Raw genomic sequence first — 19,658 nt, 5'->3', positions numbered from 1 at the left:
CGCAGTGCTCGTAACGATTGAAACCAGAACCTGACCACTAAGTTCCCACAACAAAATCAGAGAGCAACGACCGAAGTAAACATGGTCAAAATCGGCTGAGGGAAAGTTATTCGGACGAAACTTGAACCTCCCCGAGTCTGCTGTTTTGCTGGATGTCAGTCAACCCGCTCAGGGCACCCTGGCAACGGTTCAAATGGACTCACCAGCCTGGTAAACAGACGGTGACATATGGATGTTCCCAAGCCTCCGTATAGATACGGGATTGAGAGGTTTGGAATTTTAATGAACGTTTATTGCAAATACTTGCCCGAGGGCTAATTGCAGTTACAAACAAAATAAAGAAAATACAGTGGCATGTGAAACTATATCTACTATACGTCTAGCATTAAATACAGTGGTATGTGAGACTACTTCTAGCATTATACTATATAGCATTATACTATTTAATGACAACGCAAGGATTTAAGAAAATGGTACAGGAGGACCTCATTTTGCCATTGATTCGACTCGGAAGAGCACGAAATTATATCAAATTTTAACCCTCCAGACCAGACGGTGAAATATGGATTGTGGAGGCTCTCAAGCTTACTTGTAGATACGGTATCTAGAAGGTTGGAATCTTAATGACCATGATTAGGACTGATTTATTTATCCAGTAATACGTACAATCACATGTGGTACACATTTTGAGGCCATGACAGCCATGTCAGGGGCTTAATTCCGGACCCTTCTTACAAATCACCAGCTTTTAAAATACTCCACATATAAATTAAAAAACGTAATTATGTTGAATCTAGAGTGTTAACGCCCAATTTCCCGATGACATACAGTCATTCGGCGTTTAAAAAAGCATGATAGCCAAGTGATTTATATGACTTATTGTAAATGGACATGAGAGTAAGGATAACAGGGCGTCACTTTGTCATTGCTTCGACGCTGAGGAGCACGAATGCGCATAAAATTTAAACCCTCTAAAATTACGGATGTTTCCATACTTCGGTGTAGATACGAGATAGACAAGATTGGAATGCTAATGGCTTTAGAAAAGCCATTAGAAGATAGGATTATGTAACAAGACGTCATTTGCCATTGCTGCGACGCTAAAGAGCACGAATGTATTTAACTTAAACCCTCTAAAATTACCATTGACGCAATGGAATGATTTTAAAGCAGCGGATCAATATATGGGATCTACACGCCTGAAATTAGACCTAGAGCGTTTAAAGGCAATGCTAGTTTAGGGCGTCATTCTGACATTGCTTTTAGTTATAGAACGTCAAAGACCACGTATATATATCAAAGATAAACCCCCTCTCTACACACACATCCACATAAAGAGAAATTTGGCTACGATGCCAAGGAAGCATGTTTTGAGGCTGACATACGATATGGAAGACTGAATTAGACAATACACCGGGTAAGGACAGTGACACTAGTGGGGATTCATTTTGCAACTACAGTGTTAAATATCAAGACTATTCAAAAACACAAACTCTTTGAACGTAGATTTAGTATCGAAGCAAGGATAGCAAGGATAGCATATTTCAAAACTGTATCACATGTACAGAATCTAGATTGTATTTAGACCCTGCAACAGTTACGGGAAATGGCACCATCACGAGTTCGTTTGAAGTCACTTCTTCAAACACAACAAAAAATATCACGATTGTGGTGTAGTGGATAGAGCATCCGACTGTACGCTAAGCAAGGAGACCCAGGTTCAATCCCCACTCGAAAGGCAGTTTACACTGCTTTCCCCCCTCGGTCAGAGGGATCCTGGGCCCTACTAGGGTTTGGGTTGGTGTTAGGAAGGGCATCCAGCGGTAAAAATCTTGCTCCAAAAAAGACTTGCATTTGATGCAAGCACGTCTAACCCCAGTTTCGGGGAAAAATGACGTTGGAATTGGATTCAAAAGTGTATATCAAAGATAGATCCTCTAAAAGTACAACTGGCAATCGAGCAGAGATAGAATGTCTCTCCGCACGATTGTGTTTCCACAACATCCGAGGCCTGACGTCATCTAGCCTGCGAAAAGGCCATGGACACGGCCAAACTCGCGTCTCGCTCCAAATGGAGCTTTTAACAGATGACGAACATCGACAGAGAAAGGAAACGATCTAATACAGCGAGAGAAAAACAGCCTCGGGAGCTTATATCTCGCACGAAACGTACTGACTCGTGATCTAAACCTACATTCCGTAACCGGTGGTTGTTGGGCAAACGGTCTGTGCAGCTTTTGCTTCGCACGCAACGAGCCTTGTTGTGTCCAAAACGTGCTAACATGTACTTCGCCATGTTTTTGAAACAAGAGGCTTTGGGACACTCTTTATGATATTTGCCTACGGCTTGCAATGAAAATAGAACATCACTGAAACAAGTTCACACAAACACGGCGATCAACAACTCAGCTGCGAAGCGAGTTGGAATCTATTTACCAGTTGGAAATGAGGGCCACTTGTTCATAATATGATTCGGCTTGCAACCGATACAACCAAAACATAACCCTAGTGCCAGACCAACTGCGCCGACAACAACATTCGCCACTGTTCATTGGCAACAAAGTGCACAAAAAGATGAAAATAAATAACTAAGCAACGAACCAAGTCATGAAAACAAATTGGAGATCTTCCGACCGAATGCATTTTTATAATGCGAATCTGTTTCAGAACACTTACAGAAAAACAACGTATTTTCCGTTCCAAGAACAGCAGATCCGACAACAACAAGCCGCAAAAGCTGACGATGAAATTTATAAACATGACTCGAGTCCACATCATCGCTACACCACAGGCAAAACAAAGATGCAGATCAACAACGAACCAATTCGAGATTTTTCTACCAGATGCGAAGAAGATATAGAATCATAATCTCTACCAGCGTCTTTACACTAACAAAAACAAATAAAAAACATATTTCCTTTTTGTTACCTGATGGCTATTCCACAGGCTCATCGTCAAGCCATTCTTCCCTTCTATCACCATCTTTGCAGAATCCTCAAAGTCTCTGCCACAAATATCAACCTTTACGGAACCGCAGGACCAAACCGCCGGAAGGTAGGAAGGCGTAACTCCAAATGACGCTCTCTCCTGTCCACTAACGCACTTGTATACGTCTGTCTAGTCACCCACCGGAAGTGATGTATATGGTCATCCGCTTTTTGCGTCAGTTTATACGTACGTGATGGTAACAGTCATGCTAAAGCTATCGCCCATGCACGGACACTGGGCAAGGTCGTGGTGAAGAGATGGGTTTAATACATGGGTTGGCTATACAGGGAAACTCGTTAAAAACGGTGTGAGACTGGGTTTGGGGGGATAGGGAGTTAACCAACATTGCTGCAAACGGTCGGCTCGCTCGACTGTGATGGTAGCTGGTTTCCTCCGTCCCTAAAAATAGGGGTCAGGTCACATTAAATAGCTTCGCTCGACCCTAAAATAACCTGTTATGTGAACTATGGCTGTGCGGACGGACCAACGCTACAGCCTTCCGGCCTGACTCACTGTTTCACCATCAGTAAAGGTTTCAAACCAAAAACACCTTTATCCACTGCATTTCCTGGAACTTGCAATGATTTCTACATACACAACATCCGGTGAACACAGGCAGTGGCTACCTGACACCTTTGTCTCACAGTAGCCTGTACGTCTGATACGTATACGTGCGATATGGCCAGACGGGCCGATACGTCTGGTATGCGCAGGGGAGGGGCCACAAGTTCATATCAGGCGAAATCCATGCTGGATCATTAATTAAAGAGACAGCTTCAGTGTCTTTGTTTACTTCTGTGCAAGGAGACCCGACCACCAGGTTCTGGTGATCTTGCTCATAAGACGCGGCAATCTTGTCGTGCCGTAGCATAGTGCATTGCGGAATGTTTTCAAATGAAGAGACGTCGTTGGAACACTCTTAATGATCGTTGCCTACGGCTTGCAATGGAAATATAACATAATTGAAACAAGTGCACACAAACACGCCGTTCTGAGGCGAACAGTAGGTTCCTTATGTTCGTGAGACGCGGCAATCGTACAGCCACGTCAACAACCTTACAGCCAAGAACTCCGCTGACAGATGACATAATTGGTGATTTGTCTGCTATTCGTCATTGCCTACCTTACATAATGACTTTGGATATGGAGACCTTATAACTCTATAACATTAGCGAACGTTCCAGGTTACATAAGAATAAACATGCTTATAATGTAAACAACGTAACAGCAATAAATCATATTCCACATCCGTATGTTGCATGCAAGATAAACATTACAAAATTAAGATTTATTTTCCAACAAATGTGCTTCAAACTACTCATGGCAAAAGATGTGTCCTTGCAAAATGTTGTCATTACACAACACAAAGCCAATGTACCTGTTAAAAGTCAACATGTCGCTATCAAAAGCGATGGCGCATGTGGTAGACTACCACAACTGTCCATAACTTACCAGATGCCCGTTGCCAAGCTGCTTAGACGATTGCATGTCACAGTACCCTCGCGTAGTACGCCCCTGGGGTGGTGAATCTCTCCCGAGGGGGGTGGGGGAAGGTCGCGTCGTTCTAACACGTCACCAGGACGTGATGTTCACGCGTTCACACACCGATATCCGCGGTAGGTATCCGTCCAGACCCACTGCGCATGCGAGGGTAGGTTTCACTGAACTGTAGCCTCTTTGTTCAACAACTTGTGTCCACATACTCTCAGCAACTTACGCAATCTGGTCGATATACCACCACCTGATGCCATTCTCCAAAAGATATCACCACCGAGGGTATCTAACTCCATACTGAGTTGGATAATGGAGGATTTGAATCGGTGGTTAGTCCTACAGTAGAACAGTCCAGGGGCTGAGAATGTCGTGCGTTCTTCGCATAACAATGTATAGATGGTGACAGGCAATGGGGTCTTCATCATCAAGGGCGAGCTCACTTTTAAACTACTGAGGGGTGTTCCAACATCGCGTGGAGTTATAACACTACACACAAGCCAAAGTATGGACATTAACAGTTGTGTAGATATATATTAGGAAGAGTTTTATACAAGGTCAAATTCTGTATTGCTACTAAGTGGGGTAAGAATGTAACGAAGCGATGTATAGAATAGCTGATCTTCCCTTGGGGCATAGTTTGGTTGGTTCCATGGAAGCAGCCGGGATACCGATATGTTGTTGTCGGAAGATAAAAATACAAACATCGGCTTCCCGTCCGCACAACACAAATAAACTTCAACTCAACCAACACTAAAGGCGAATACTTCCTATATAGAGCGACGTTGTTAAAGTTTGACAGTGATTGTGCAAGAAATAGATGCAGAACGTCAACACAGATGTTCAACATGACAGGGAAGCGGTGATACTTTGATACGAAAGGTCAGAACGGCCCCCCTCGGCGTGGCCTATATCTGTGCAACCACATATATACGATCTTTTTTTTTCATTCTAAACATCCAAATCAAAAACACAACTAATGATAACAACAGTACTGTATGGCTTTGCAGCGACAAGTTCTAGTATCTCCCAACCATCCCCGTACGTGGGTCTTTACCAGGTCCTATGGTCAGGACTTCTCTGGTAAAGTGCGTGATGCTATCGAAGTACTATCATAACAATCCGTGCGGCGTTACGTGCCCATATTGCACCCCCGTACATGTACGTACATGTGCCTCATTCAGTACTGCTCTAACAGACTACACAGACTAGAAGAGCACTCTGCTATTAGTATTACCCAGCTTGTACTATCTACAAATGTGTGGGTTTTTGTTTCTTCTTACCTCCCGAGCTTTTCTCTCCAGCTCTCGCTTCTCCTTCAGCCACGCGTTTTTGTCCTGCCCTCCGCCGTACAGTTCGTTACTGGTAGTCCGGTCGAAGACGTCCATCGCATCCTTTCCTTCGTCTTCCTCCTTTTCCTCGTCGTCCAGACCTTCTTTAAGACGGTTGTCGATCTCTAGGCTTCCCTTCTCGCTCATATCCATGTATTCATGCCCGTCTAGGACGCTTCCAGCCGCGCCTGACGCCGCTTCTCGTCCCGCTTGTCCTTGTTTTCCGCTCCCGGGGTGGTACTGGGGGCCTACCAAGCCAGGCGGGCCGCTCTATATTTGGAGAGAGAAGAAGAAACACATTCCAGAGGCAGTAGGCTCAACAGGGGCGGACTGGCGATCGTTCCCGCCTTGTACTATTCAAACACAACCTAAACATATCTAAACATACATGTCCATGGCCACCATCACAAAGAAGCAAAGAGAAGCAGAACTCATTGATTAAACTATAGTTACTGTATCACTGCTAGCGTGGGAAATTGTACAGCTGTAAAATAACATTTTGTTGAGACTTGTACCAACAGAAAAACACAACCCGCGGTCCGGGCTCTAACCGTACTCAGCGTTACAACAATAATAAAACAATATTAATGCGACGTGTAAATGGGTATTTACTACGTCCTCGGGTGTCAAAAATAAGACTCCTGAAAACACCGCAGTGTTTAATGTTAGCCTTTCAACGCGAGCGATAAGTGGTTAAAAAAACAACTCCTCAGCTCCTCAGTAAGAGATTTACAACCGTGATTAAGTCAGGGTTAGACTGTGGGTTAGACGCTAAGTCTCCAACAGTCGTCACCCTAACTCCCGACCCTACGTGCCTGGAGGTTGCCCCTGAGCCCTGACTGTGTATCCTGAGCATTCCGCCTCTTCCCAACCCCATACCCTAACCTCACCTCACCAGCCCCAATCTGCCAAATACAGACCTAGCACAGCAACACCAGACGCCAACTTCTAAACATATCTAAACATACATGTCCACGGTCATCCAAACATATGTCCTCCATCACAGAAAAGCAATGATAATATTCACTGAGATAGTAGACTAAATTTACTGTATTGGTGATAGCATGAGAAATTGTACGGCAGTAAAGTATTATTTTGACGCCTCCATAACAGCTTCTAAACATATTTGTTCGTACATGTCCACTATCATCTAAACACTATCATGTCCAGCATCACAGAAAATCAAGGACAAGTAAAAACCACTCAATAGACTAAGGTTACCGTATTGGTGCTAGCTCGGTAAAGTTTACAGCCCTAAAGTTTCATTTTGTTGAGACCGGTACCTACCCCAGTTGGTATGCCCGTACAATAAAGGTCTCCATTCATTCATCCATTCAAAAGCTACAGACAGACTAACCTCACAATACAGCAGAGCGACGGTCGTCATGACTCTTCACAACACTCAATATAAAAATCCTGTCTGCACTATACTTGGCCTTGGTTAGTCGCTCTTCACTAGTATATATACTCCTATCCATCTGTCCCTGTAACAAGGGTACGTGCTTCACATAGATACTATTTTCACGTTGTCCGCTTCCGAGGCCTGGCACCAATGGCTCACCCCCAGTTTGCCACGTTCTGGAGGTTACTGAATATCGCCGGAATTGGAAGACTGCAACTCGACTCGAGTCCTTGATAAACCTAGAGTTGACGGGCCGTGGTAAGGTATGCTAAACACTCTGCCATAACTTGATGATATTGAAGCTATGCTAAAGACATTACCCCTAGAGACACTTTCAGTACAATAGGTTATCGTGGCTGAGAGTGAACTTCAGATTTGATTATCTTCATGTTGAAGACTGGAGCGTTATGTAGGGTGGTCATCAGAGGGAGTCGCTATGTCAACATGTCCTGGCAGGAATCCCTGGTATCATGATTGCATTCTTGTGATATGGGCCAGCATTGACGTCAACTGTCGATCTTAAGGTCTTTGATTTAAGCCGTTGTCTTTATATATAAAAGATCATACCGAATGCCTATGGCTTGGCTTTGCTTAAAAGGCCAAGGATAAAAACTCCTCAAGAGTTGTGCACCGAGCACCATCTCTACAGACATGTGCATCACTACATAAAATTGCACTCATTATAATACCATCTTAAGGTCTTTGATTTAAGCCGTTGTCTTTAATAGATTGCACCAAAAATGTTCATGAACCTGCTTTGAAGATCATCAAGTAAAAGACCGAAGAAAAAAGTCCACAAAAAAGTTGGACCACCATGTCTACAGACATTATGGGCACATAATTCACATCACTACATAAGATCAATTCTCCACATTACAATTATATCTATGATCGGTCTATGATTTAAGCCGTTGTCTTAAATAGATTGCACCAAACAATGTGAATGGCTATGCTTTGAAGTTCATCACATTAACGCCAAGAAAAATAAAAACTCTTCTAAATTTTGGAAGTTGTACATCGACCACCATGTCTACAGACATTATGGGCAAATAACTGACATCACTACATAAAATCACTCTCTTCACATTACAATAACATAGGCGTGGATGGGTGCTTTTCAAGTGGAACAGGATTATCAAAAGGAATTCCTCCTCGGTACAATATAGTTACGTTTAGTAACTGAAAAAGAGATGCAATAGCGAGACTGAAACAGACAATGAGCAATAAAAATCTATCTTTAACATCAAGAAACTACAAATACCTATTTTTACTAGTTTTATCATGTTCAATAGCAAGTCTAGACGCAGAACTCTTTGAGCGCTATAAACTTTTTATCACTGAAATGGATCTGGTGAATGGTTGATGGTGTATGGATAATCCAAAAACTACATATCTAAAAAAACGGCCATTATAACCCTATACAATTTCCAAAGCGTGAATTGGTAGTTAATTATTTGCTTGATTCACACTCGTAAGATGAATATTTTTGAATATTTTGCGTTTTAAAAGGATTGACATTCAAGCAATCTAAGTAAAAAAATCAGAGAACTAACATTTTGAAATAAGAAGACAGTGTCCAATTATCAATTCACCTTGCTGTCTATCTATCTTACCAAACTTGTTGTTTGTCCTCCCCCAGGCCGCACTTCATTTCACACATAGATGTACAGCCGAATTTACGATCTGCACTTGTAAATACTCTACCCGGCACGTTTTAGTACGAGCTATGTCTGTGCTAGTATATGCAAGTGTTGGGCTACAAGTGGGGCGGCCATAAGCGGAAAGGGAGCCCTTCAAATCATTTAGGACAAGAGAAATACCATCTGGAGTCAAAATACCAGCCAGTTTTTAACATCCCAGGGTCATTGAACGCTCTACTTTTAAATTATGGTTTGGTGAAGAGTAGGTTGTCAATGTCATTAAAAAAAGTATGTTTTATTACATTATGTTTTCCTGATGGACATAACTGGGGCGCAGCATAGCCTTGTACAGAAGGCGTACAAGGTTACAATGTAGCAGACGTCCTCGTTGTGTCATTTTCAAGGTAAAAACAAAGCCAACAGATCACTAGTGCGCTTGTGCAGTTAGGTCTGCGTTTTGTCATGAGCTAACAGCTAAATACCCATGGTTATATCTGTCAAAATAAAGGCAACGTTAAAGCTATTTATATTGAAGATAAAAACGTTCGTTTGCTTTAAGTTTGCTTGTGCTTCAGAATTTTTTTTGCATGCTTGGCAGGTCAAAGATCGAAGAAATGTTATAAAAAGGTTATGTCATCTCTTGTGGTAAAAAAAAATCGTGCACAAAAAAATCACAAAAAAACGGAGGAGTTTTTACATTTTCTTTAAATGTGGCATAGTGTTCCTTGTAAAACAATTTGAAATAGAAGAATTGCCATCCATCCAACATAAATAAAATGCATCTATACAGAATAGTTTGTCGAACACTGACAGCGATAAAATATGTATCAGCCACATAACACTAAGTAACATAGCCTCGATGCATGAAGTCGAAAGATGTATGAGACAAAAACTTCCCTAGAAAGAAATACCCCCAAACTACACACTACCAGCATCACAGTCGGTTTCTCACGGTCTCATGTAGAACGTGCTAACATCTGTGTCAGAACGCAGGCCAAACCGCCCGGGGCTCGTGTCAGTTCTCATATCCGGGCCAAGGATACGGGCATCCAGCTGACTGCACGGCTGTTAGAGTACAGCTACAAAGCTACAGGCATCAACATTCGTAGATAGAAACGATTTGCCATACAAGAAGGCCTCTGTGCTAAAAAAAAACCAAGCAAGCCAGCATGATTATGATTTTTTTTTCGTAGATCCTGTACCTCTTAGATCCCAAAACTTGATTTGGTTTTTTAGGCAATTAGATTTACATATTAAAACTGAATTGAATATTTTCTGAAAATTTTACGTACTGTATTTACATATACGTATTTTTACATATTACTTGCTAATAGACCATTAAAATCCAATGTAGGGCCTATGTGTGCTATTCAAAAGAATCATAGACAAGTACCATTTGCCCTAATGATTGTTAAGATCTGGTAAGAAGATTAGGTCTTTATCATAAGAGTAACACTCCAGCGAAATGGCTTATCTTAAATGCACATTGGCAATGGTTAAGAATACAAGACCTACAACAGAAGTATGTGAAAGGCACGTACAGCAGTCTCACTGTTGATAACATGATCAGGACATCATACAACATCAATCATCTCATAGACTGACGTGCTTCTGGCTTCAACCCAAACCTACAGAAAAATTCGCTGCTTGAAAACATCTTACAGGCTTCTGTACCAAAAAACATGCAAACCAGCAAACAAGAGAAAAACTGAAAAGATGGTGGCTAGGATGAAAAAAAATTCTTTTTTTTGTAGATCCTTGTACTGCTTAGATTTTGAATCTCAAATTGGTTTCAAAGGTACTAGAACTTAGATAAGAATATTTAAACTGAATTGAATATTTTCTTATATTATTATTTGCTAATAGGCCATTAAAATTCGGTGTCGTGTATTTGTTTGTTACTTCAAAGAATCCTACCCCGGTACCATTCTTCACTGTGATTGGTAAGAGGTCTTTTATCACAGGTTTTTCACTCCAGCGAAATGGGTTACCTCAAACTTGACACTGATCAAGAATACAAGATCTAGAGCAGAACTATGTGAAAGGCACGTACAGCGGTATCACTGTAGATAACATGATCAGGACATCAAACAACATCAATCATCCAGTAGCCTGACGAGCTGCTGGCTTCAACCCAAACCTGCTGGAAACATTCGCTGCTACAAACCATTCCTCCGGCAACCACATTCTTCTTCCTTAACAACTAATCTCAATTAACCTTCACCATGTTCAAGGTTAAACCCTTCTTTGTATCAAAGAATCTTGCAGATGTGCCCTAGGATTCGGAATTTCTACCCTGAAGTGCCTTTTGGTGTGTAAGTAAAACTGCCAAAATAATTAATGGTGTTTTGTATCAATTTGAACTACATTTTTGTATGAACTCAACTAATCTGACTTATTCCCTCCCATGTTCAAGACTAAGCCCTTCTTTATACCAAAAATATTTTGCAGAAGTACCCGAGAATTGGGAATTGTTATCCTGGAGTGGCTTTTGACAGTGAAGATTAAACTGTCAGAATGATGGATGATGTTTTGAATGAACTTGAACTTCCTCTTTGTAGAAGTTCAACTAATATGAATTTCCCTCCCATGTTCAAGGCTAAACCCTTCTTTGTATCAAAGAATCTTTCAGAAGTGCCTCAGGATTAGAACTCTCTATCCTGGAGTGACCATTGACAGTGGAGATCAAACTGTCAAAATGATGGATGGTGTTTTGTACGAACTTGAACTAGATCTCTGTATAAGCTTCAGGGAAGCGTGGGGCACCAGAAGTCAGCAGGACCCTGCCGAAAACATGCCGATATAAAAATACAGCGTGCTCTCAGCAGGGAGCCCCGGCCAATGTCAACTCGCAACCATGGATTAAATGGTGGTTCAACTGTTAATGGTTGTTTATGTCAATTATTTTTATGGACAATAACTATATACTCAAGGAGTGTTGACACTTCTTTGTATAAGATGCCAGTAGGAGGACGAATTATACAGAGGTCATTATATACCGTAAATTTTATTTATTTGAAAAATAAATATAATAAATACAAAAATAAAAACATGCTAAAAACAAGCACAATGTTATTTCAAATTGTCATAGGATTGTTAAAAACAATTATATGTTGACTTCAAAATATGGGTATTGGTTATGGTTAAATGTTCTTATTGAAATAACAGGCGATTAAAATATCCTAACTTCTGGCTATCAACAAATAGAATAGTCACACCAGTCACCTCTAATTGCAAATTTATGGCCTTCTGTCTGTCCTAATAACATTAAGCATTACAGCTATATTGTGTAGATTAGACATATGAAGCTAGAATTTCTGAGCACGGTAAATATAAAAGAAATACCTCTTAATGTCGAGATACATGTTTGTTAATTTTTCCCATAGTGTTGTTTGTAAGAAATGTGTTTTTGTGCAGAGATATATTACAGTCAGCAGGATGCATGATGACATCCATTAATCATGTCCATTTTGTCTCTGTTAGGCAGCGTCATCTCAGGACACTGGATTTCTGAGAAGGTCGAAGACTAGCAACCAATATTGCAATAGCCATGCTATATGGTTATGTGCCGATAGAATGTATTATGCAAAATTAAGCATAGTCTATGAGCAATGACTTTATAACAGCTGACTCATCCCAACAACAATATAAAATAGCTAAATATTTCCATGAAATTTTTGGGGGACTCTTTCAAAGTGAAATGACCTTTTAAAGTGAAATGACTCTTTCCTATAATAGAGGGAATGTGCCATGTCATGGTGTTTTATAAAGCACTACGAAAGGCCTTCTGTACATCTGTTATTTTTTTTTTCTGTTGGTCCTTCCGGTGTTGATGTATTTTTGAGAATATTTCAAAGTAAAATGACCTTCCACGAAATAAAAGCACTTATTTTTTAAATTAATTTTTGCGGTAGAAAGTGTCCTGTCATCGTTTTGATGGGTCTTGTGTACTTCTGTTTTTTTTTCTCCTGTTGGTCCTTCCGAACAACAAAGCCCAGTCAACGCCTTGATTTGCGACCCCCTTGTGCGAGCTATGCCGCGTCACGTGACGTCCAGCTGTGACCTTTCACTCGTAGAACATCCATCAAAACCAGTGACGTATCTAGACTATGTGCACATATCCGGAATAACTTCAGAACCGACCTTCAAAGAAAAACCTTCAGTCGAGGCTTACGGAGATCAGTGCTTGCTGCAAATTGGGGCGTATGTGATAGCGTCATGGGAATTCAATATCTTAGATATTATCAAAAGAAACCAGTCTCCCATTCCAAGCCTAATATATAAAGATAACCTTAGTCACTCAACAAAAGTGAAGTTCCACAGTGATATACATAAGTTGCTGTTGTATCAGTATTTTAAAACTTCAGCACTTATTGCATTTCATGATATTCCTTTTTTTCATTACCACGTGCTGTATAATAGATGTGCATTATGTCCATCAAAGCAGGCAGTGCTTCTACCAATGAAGAGACATATAAAGCATTTTGTAGGCAGTTGGGCATTTGGTAACAAGCTCTTACATATATACGTTAGACTATTGCCTTTGCTAGGTTATTTTACAAACATTTGAGTAGAGTAGTGGCACTGATAACGTAGAACTCGAAAAGTTAAGTTGCGATGGAATTATCTAAAAGTTTTTTGTCAAATATTCTGATAAAATCTTGGATTCAGAATCGTCTTATGAACACGTCAATCACAGTTTGCGCGGGAATTGTGATTACCGGAATCTGACGTGATGAGATTAAAGGCTTACAGGCTCCCCACCCGTGTTGAAACATTCCTTATATCTGTGAGATCACATGCTGACAGACAAGCAGCACCGAGGATAAGGATTTTCTTTTTGTGTACCCTTTGTTCTGGTTCCGCGATTCCTGATAAAAGAGTGTACTTTTTAGGCCTATAAAATGTCAATATAATTGTACAAAATATCCTGACTAGATCTCTGAATAAATTTTTAAAAATGACCAAAATTGGAAAAATACTTTATACAAGGCCTTTGGCTGGTCATTGAAGGACAGACTCGTCCGTTGGTTGCAAACTGCAATGTCAAATCCGGTTCCTTCATTTTTTTCTAGCCACTCATAATGTCTGGTAGAGTCTTTGCTAACCTTCAAACTTGTTCTATTAATTCTCTCCTCTTTTTGTTTGTATTCTTTAGGAATTGTGCACATCTGACTTGGCCATCAGTGCCCCGCCTCACATATAACCTTCTACAGCAGGGCTGATAAAAGAACGGGGTGATTTACCAAACATTTGACTAATTCTGGTGACTGTAGCGGCGCATTCTCCACATGTCAAACATGGGACACTAAATCCCTCTAACCTCGCAGTGTCTTTTATACTGCAATCTTAAACGGCTTCAAGTGCTGGAACTTCATTGTAGTCCTTTTTATCTAATAAGTGCATGTTCTAAAACTGCATTGCTTTTATGCCTTTTTATGATTGGGCGGCCCTGGACTTATAAATGTTCTGCAAGCCTCTAGGTCCATTTAATATTGTTACAGTAGCTTCTTTGAAATCTCCACACTAAAGTATTTGAAGTACTGTGTAATTAGGTCCTAGATGCCTTTGAAGGTACAATTACCGTTTCCTGACAACTGATAATGCTTTCATCATTTTGATTTATGTACATTTTAAATCATCCATAAATTGTCAGCTCCCTGATATATTTAGCCTTTTATTTACTTTTAAATGGCCACACTAAACGACTTGAAGTACTGCAAATTTAGCTCTAACACCTTTGCAAGTACAATCATCAATAATACTGAAAACCAGAGTGTTCATATTCAGACAGTGTTATCGTTGTTTATGTGATAGTTGCCTCCTTGTCCAAAAACTCTTAACTCCTTTTAGTATTGAAATGTCAGGCAGTCAAGTACTACAATTCGGACCACTGGTCCATACGAAGCTGTAATTAACTCATGCCCCCAAAACGTGCAGAACAAGTGATGATTTTATAGAGATTTACGAGGTTAAGGCTGCTGCTGCTCCAACCATTATTCTTTAGCGACAACATGGAGCTATTTGAACCCGCCTATGATGTGAAGGGCAGGTATTTTGGGGACTGGTTATTCTGTGTTCAAGGATAATAGGACTGTCTCAATAAGGCCTTCTCTACATGTGGTCAATGACAATAACAGGTGAAAACTATGAAGAGAATGGTAGCAAATAGAACGGCCAATATATGAAAGAAAAAATATAAGAAGCGAATATTGTGACCCTCTGTGATATTTTACATGTACGTGATGTTTTTATGTAACATCTTCTCTGTCCCAAATTTCAGGTCAGAAGTATTTTAACAGTGTATCCATAATGTGAATATCTTCCTGTTGAACTAATGTAGAAATTATAATTATAATGCATCCACTACCGGTTCCAGAGCACCATGTACAGTGCAATTTGACCATTATGTGAAATAGCTAACTAAGAGTTGGACAAAGGAATAAGCTTGTGTCCTTAAAGCTGAAGCATTGACGTGATTCTAAAGGAATGTCTGTGACAGAAATATACTAATATGTGATAGAAATATAGTTATGTCCTTCAGTTAGCCTATTTTTGGTAACATATTTTCGTCTCCCTTTTTCCGGTTAAAAACATCAAGGATTTGCTAGTCTAGGAATTCAAAGCCATCTATGGTACGGGAAGTCCTATAGCTAGTATAATAACATGTGGAAGTTACTTCTAGCCAACATCCATGAAGGTATATGGTCATCACCAACTTTGATGAACGGGCATCCTTGTCATTTTCATTGTGTAAGGAACAACAAAATGGTGGGGTCGTGTAGCATAACGGCATTCGGCTCAGAACCAAGAGATTCCGGGTTCAAATCCTTCCATGTCATTATGGCTTTACCACAAAGTGGTGAAGACATATTGTGTTCCCTCATGTTTCTCCTTCTCCTGCCATTTCTTTAAATGGATTCATCTCTGCCATTTTTAGGCCAAATAACATGGAATTTGGCATGAAGGTAGAGTGGGCAAATACCCTGACGCGTTTTTTTCATTTTTTTTCGAAAACTTGTTTTATTTGTTTTTTTTTTTGGCCATTTTCAGGCAAAAAATATACATTTTGAGATCTGGTTCCCAGGTACTAAAACCAAATGACCTGAAATTTGGTATGGGGATACCTTGGACATATGTCTACAAAAAAGGCATTCAAGTTTTTGACATACACCACTTTAAAATTGGAAAAAATAAGGCTTTTTGGCTATTTTCGGACCAAAAATGTACATTTTTGGCTCCTGTGCCCTAATATTAAATCTGAATGACCTGAAATTCGGTATGGGGATACCTTGGACACATGTCCAAAGAATGTCATTCACGATTTTGACATACACCACTTTAAAGTTATGTAGAATAGGGCTTTTTGGCTATTTCCGGCATTGGAAGGTTCCATTGCTGCATGGGGGTGTAGACTATTGGCAGCCATCGTAGGATAGATCCATTTTCGGTATGGGGGATGTGGTGAAGCCATCTGCTGCATTTGCTCTCAAGCAAATGTCGGCCTTTCTAGTTAACCTTGTGTTCTTGGGAACGGCACTTTAAACGACTTTCCTAAGGTGAAAATGAGTATGCCAGAATGATTATTATCATGATCATGGGCATCAAAAGAAAAAGAAAAAGCAAACAAAAAATAGCCAAAATAACAGACATGCTGCCCCTTCAACAGGCGCCATTGGTGGTCAAAACAGTATTTATTGGTTTTGTCTGGGTCTTTTAGCAGGCGACAAGACAGAAATAGTAGGTCTGCTACATTTGAGAATGTTCAATACTTTTATTACACTGTGACCAAATGATCACATTTTACACATGTATACAATATTTTCTCAGCAAAATGAGTTGTAATTACGTACGATCTAATACACGTAGCTTAACATTTATAACTTATCTAATTTTTTTTTTAAATTTTCTTCGGTTGATATAAGCCAGAGCTATTATCATTATCATCATACTTAAAAATATTTACATTTTAGATAACTATAAATTACAGATGTATGGCTGTTCAAGTCATTAAGCAATGTCAAGCTTTGACAGAAAATGGCTATGTTCTTTTTTACGTATAGATTTGGAAATGTCATTGTATGTTTTTTTTTACACGTTATCAATTAATGGCTCTAGACTGGTGCTGACTGCTGATGCAAGGACGGCGATCCGTAGCACTTAGCCCCTTTTATACAAATTGTGTGTAGTGACAAGGAGGTAAAAGTACTGCATGTTTTCGTGCTAAAAGCAAACGGAGAAGGTGACACACACGTTAACCCTCACCTTGACCATCAGCTAAAGAATCTTGGGAAAACAACGAATTGGTTGTAAGGGGATACGTGTTTGACGAATGTTAAGTTTTGGAATGTGTCTGCACGTTTTCTGAAGGCCGGTTGCTCTGAATGTAGTGACACAGTCTGCATTTGCTACTAGTACCTTTAATTTCCGTCATTTTTATACAGAGTGGCCCATTAAGTGATTTCACTTCTTTTCAATGGGGCCCAGTTTTACACAACAAAAACAACAAGTCACATACAAACAGTAAAATTAGGACACAGTTAATAATGATAATGGCAATGATAATCATTCACTGCCATTAACCTTTAACGGTTAATCTTCAACATGGCACGGAACGTAGACATAGCGTTTCTATATCGATTAAGCTTAAAGCGATAAAGCAGCTGCCCTCTTCGGTTCAAAGCAAATCTTTGTCAGCATAAGATATCTTTATCCGGCATACCTTAAGCGAAGGCATTCGAAACATCACACTCAGATTTACCTTGCCGGTGGAATCGGCTCGGGTATCGTCTTTAGCTGACGTCACGTCAGAAGACGTCTTACAGTTTTTGTCCTTGAAAGCGTCAAGGTCATCGCTGACTTGCGTCATCAACGTCTCAAGGATCTTCTTCATCTCCGCGTCCGCCATTCTGCCTTCTTGGAGGGTTTCCTCGATGAGAGAAGCTCCGCCTCCTTGCGACTCTTTCTGGTACTGCAGCGTGGCAGGTGCCAGTGGATCTGGGAAGGCGAGTTTAGCAATGGTAGTGCACAGTTCGCGGAGTCGGTCAAGCTCATAAGACAGCTGAAAGTTCTGCACAGTCCATTCGATCTCTCTTACTTCAAGCTCGTCTTGAAGTTTCAAGTTTTCTGCAAAGAGGTGGACTAAGTCTAAGTGTTCGCACGGGTAGACCTCCACGGGAGGTGTTAGGAAGGAATGCTCGGGGCTTTCGGCGTCCTCTTGGGCGGAATTTGCGGAGGAAATTGTTTCTAAATGTTGGGATTCCAGCTCGGAGCCACCCACGCTTTGGGAAGTGTCAGCTGCTGCTTGATCGGTTTGATCTTCCGACTCTATGGCAATGATGTCGCTTCCTTCGCTAACACTAGTATAATTCTGAACGGCAATGAAACAGCTTTTACCAGATTCCTTACGATTGTGGCAAACGCAGCCTTTTGTATCATCTGGAAATACTTTGTTCTCATTTTGGAGGGTGAGGGCTTCAGAGGCATCGCTGCATTCAATAATTCCACGCGAGTTTTCCTCGGCTTCGGTTTCAGGATCTTCAGTCGGCGCCATTAGTTTGGAATTCTCAACACATTCCTGGAAAATCGCAGATTCCAGGAACGGACTTTTGTCTCTGTCGGCACCCGGCTGGACCAAACAAGCAGCAACCTCCTCAATACCCTGCACAAGGCTTTGCAGGGACGAAAATGTCTGGTTATATGTTTGAAGTAAATTCGGGGCTTCTTCTGTACTGTTTTCATGAGTTTCTGATGGTCTGGGGGTAGCGTTGATGTCGGTAACGTTGCCGCTGATTCTGTCCAGGAATGGTTCTATGCTGGCTATGTGTTGTCGCAAGCTGGATGTGTTTGTGGATATCGTTGCGCAATGATCGGAGAGAGACTGAAGTAATGTATGAATTTCTCCCTGGCGGTCTTGTATCTGTAAAACACGGAGAAGATAAAACGTACACGGTTAATTTTCTTTATAATGACGATAGCAACTTTTGAGATTGCAAATGTTTTAATTAGATGTAGACCACGGACAACGGCTATATTTTAGTAAAAGCTCTAAGAAGACTTTTTTGGCTATGATACCAAAGTGTGTGCTCACCAAAGTAAAAACCACCAACTTTAATTGCAACCATCATTATTACCTCATTGTTCGCTTCCTAGGTTTCTCCAAAAAGCACCCCAAAAACTATAACAGGAAGTCTTGACTCTGATACCAGAGTGTATTGTTTAAAAAGTGAAACTGGCAAATTTATTTTCAACAATTATTTTGTGACTTTTTACCTCACTGTTTGGCTCCTGAGTTTCTTCACAAAGCAGTCCGTAGTCGGCACACACTTTGTGCAGACATTCACAGTCACGCTGCAGTTCATCAACTAGGCGCACGGTGGCGTTCCAATCTGGCGACTCTTCTGGCAGACCGCCATTTTCATCTTTGAGGTCCGAAGTTTCTGCTGAGCAGTCCAGTAGCAATTTTCTCGTGTCTTCAATCTGCAACTGGGAAAAATATAAACATTGCAACATCATTTATTAACAGTAGATATAGATAATAATAAATATATGCACTATAACATAAATAAAACAGTCATCAAGGTCAGTGCATGCTGGTGTCGATATTCTGAACATATCAAAATCACATTTCTTGCAGTCACCTAAAATGAATGAAGAAAAAAACAAACATGACAAGAACCAAAATAAATATATCTTTTCAGTGCTAAGCTTACCTTAGCCAGTCTGTCTTGCAACATTTCTAGTTTTCCACCAATAAAAGGCACTTGCTTCAAGTCGGCATCAAGGACGACATTCAGTTCCCATGGT

This window comes from Branchiostoma belcheri, unplaced genomic scaffold (assembly GCF_001625305.1).
Source record: "Branchiostoma belcheri isolate BF01 breed outbred unplaced genomic scaffold, Haploidv18h27 scaffold29, whole genome shotgun sequence".
NCBI classification, from domain to species: Eukaryota; Metazoa; Chordata; class Leptocardii; order Amphioxiformes; family Branchiostomatidae; genus Branchiostoma; species Branchiostoma belcheri.
The sequence above is the reverse complement of the archived record's forward strand: the minus strand, read 5'-3'. Positions refer to the sequence as shown.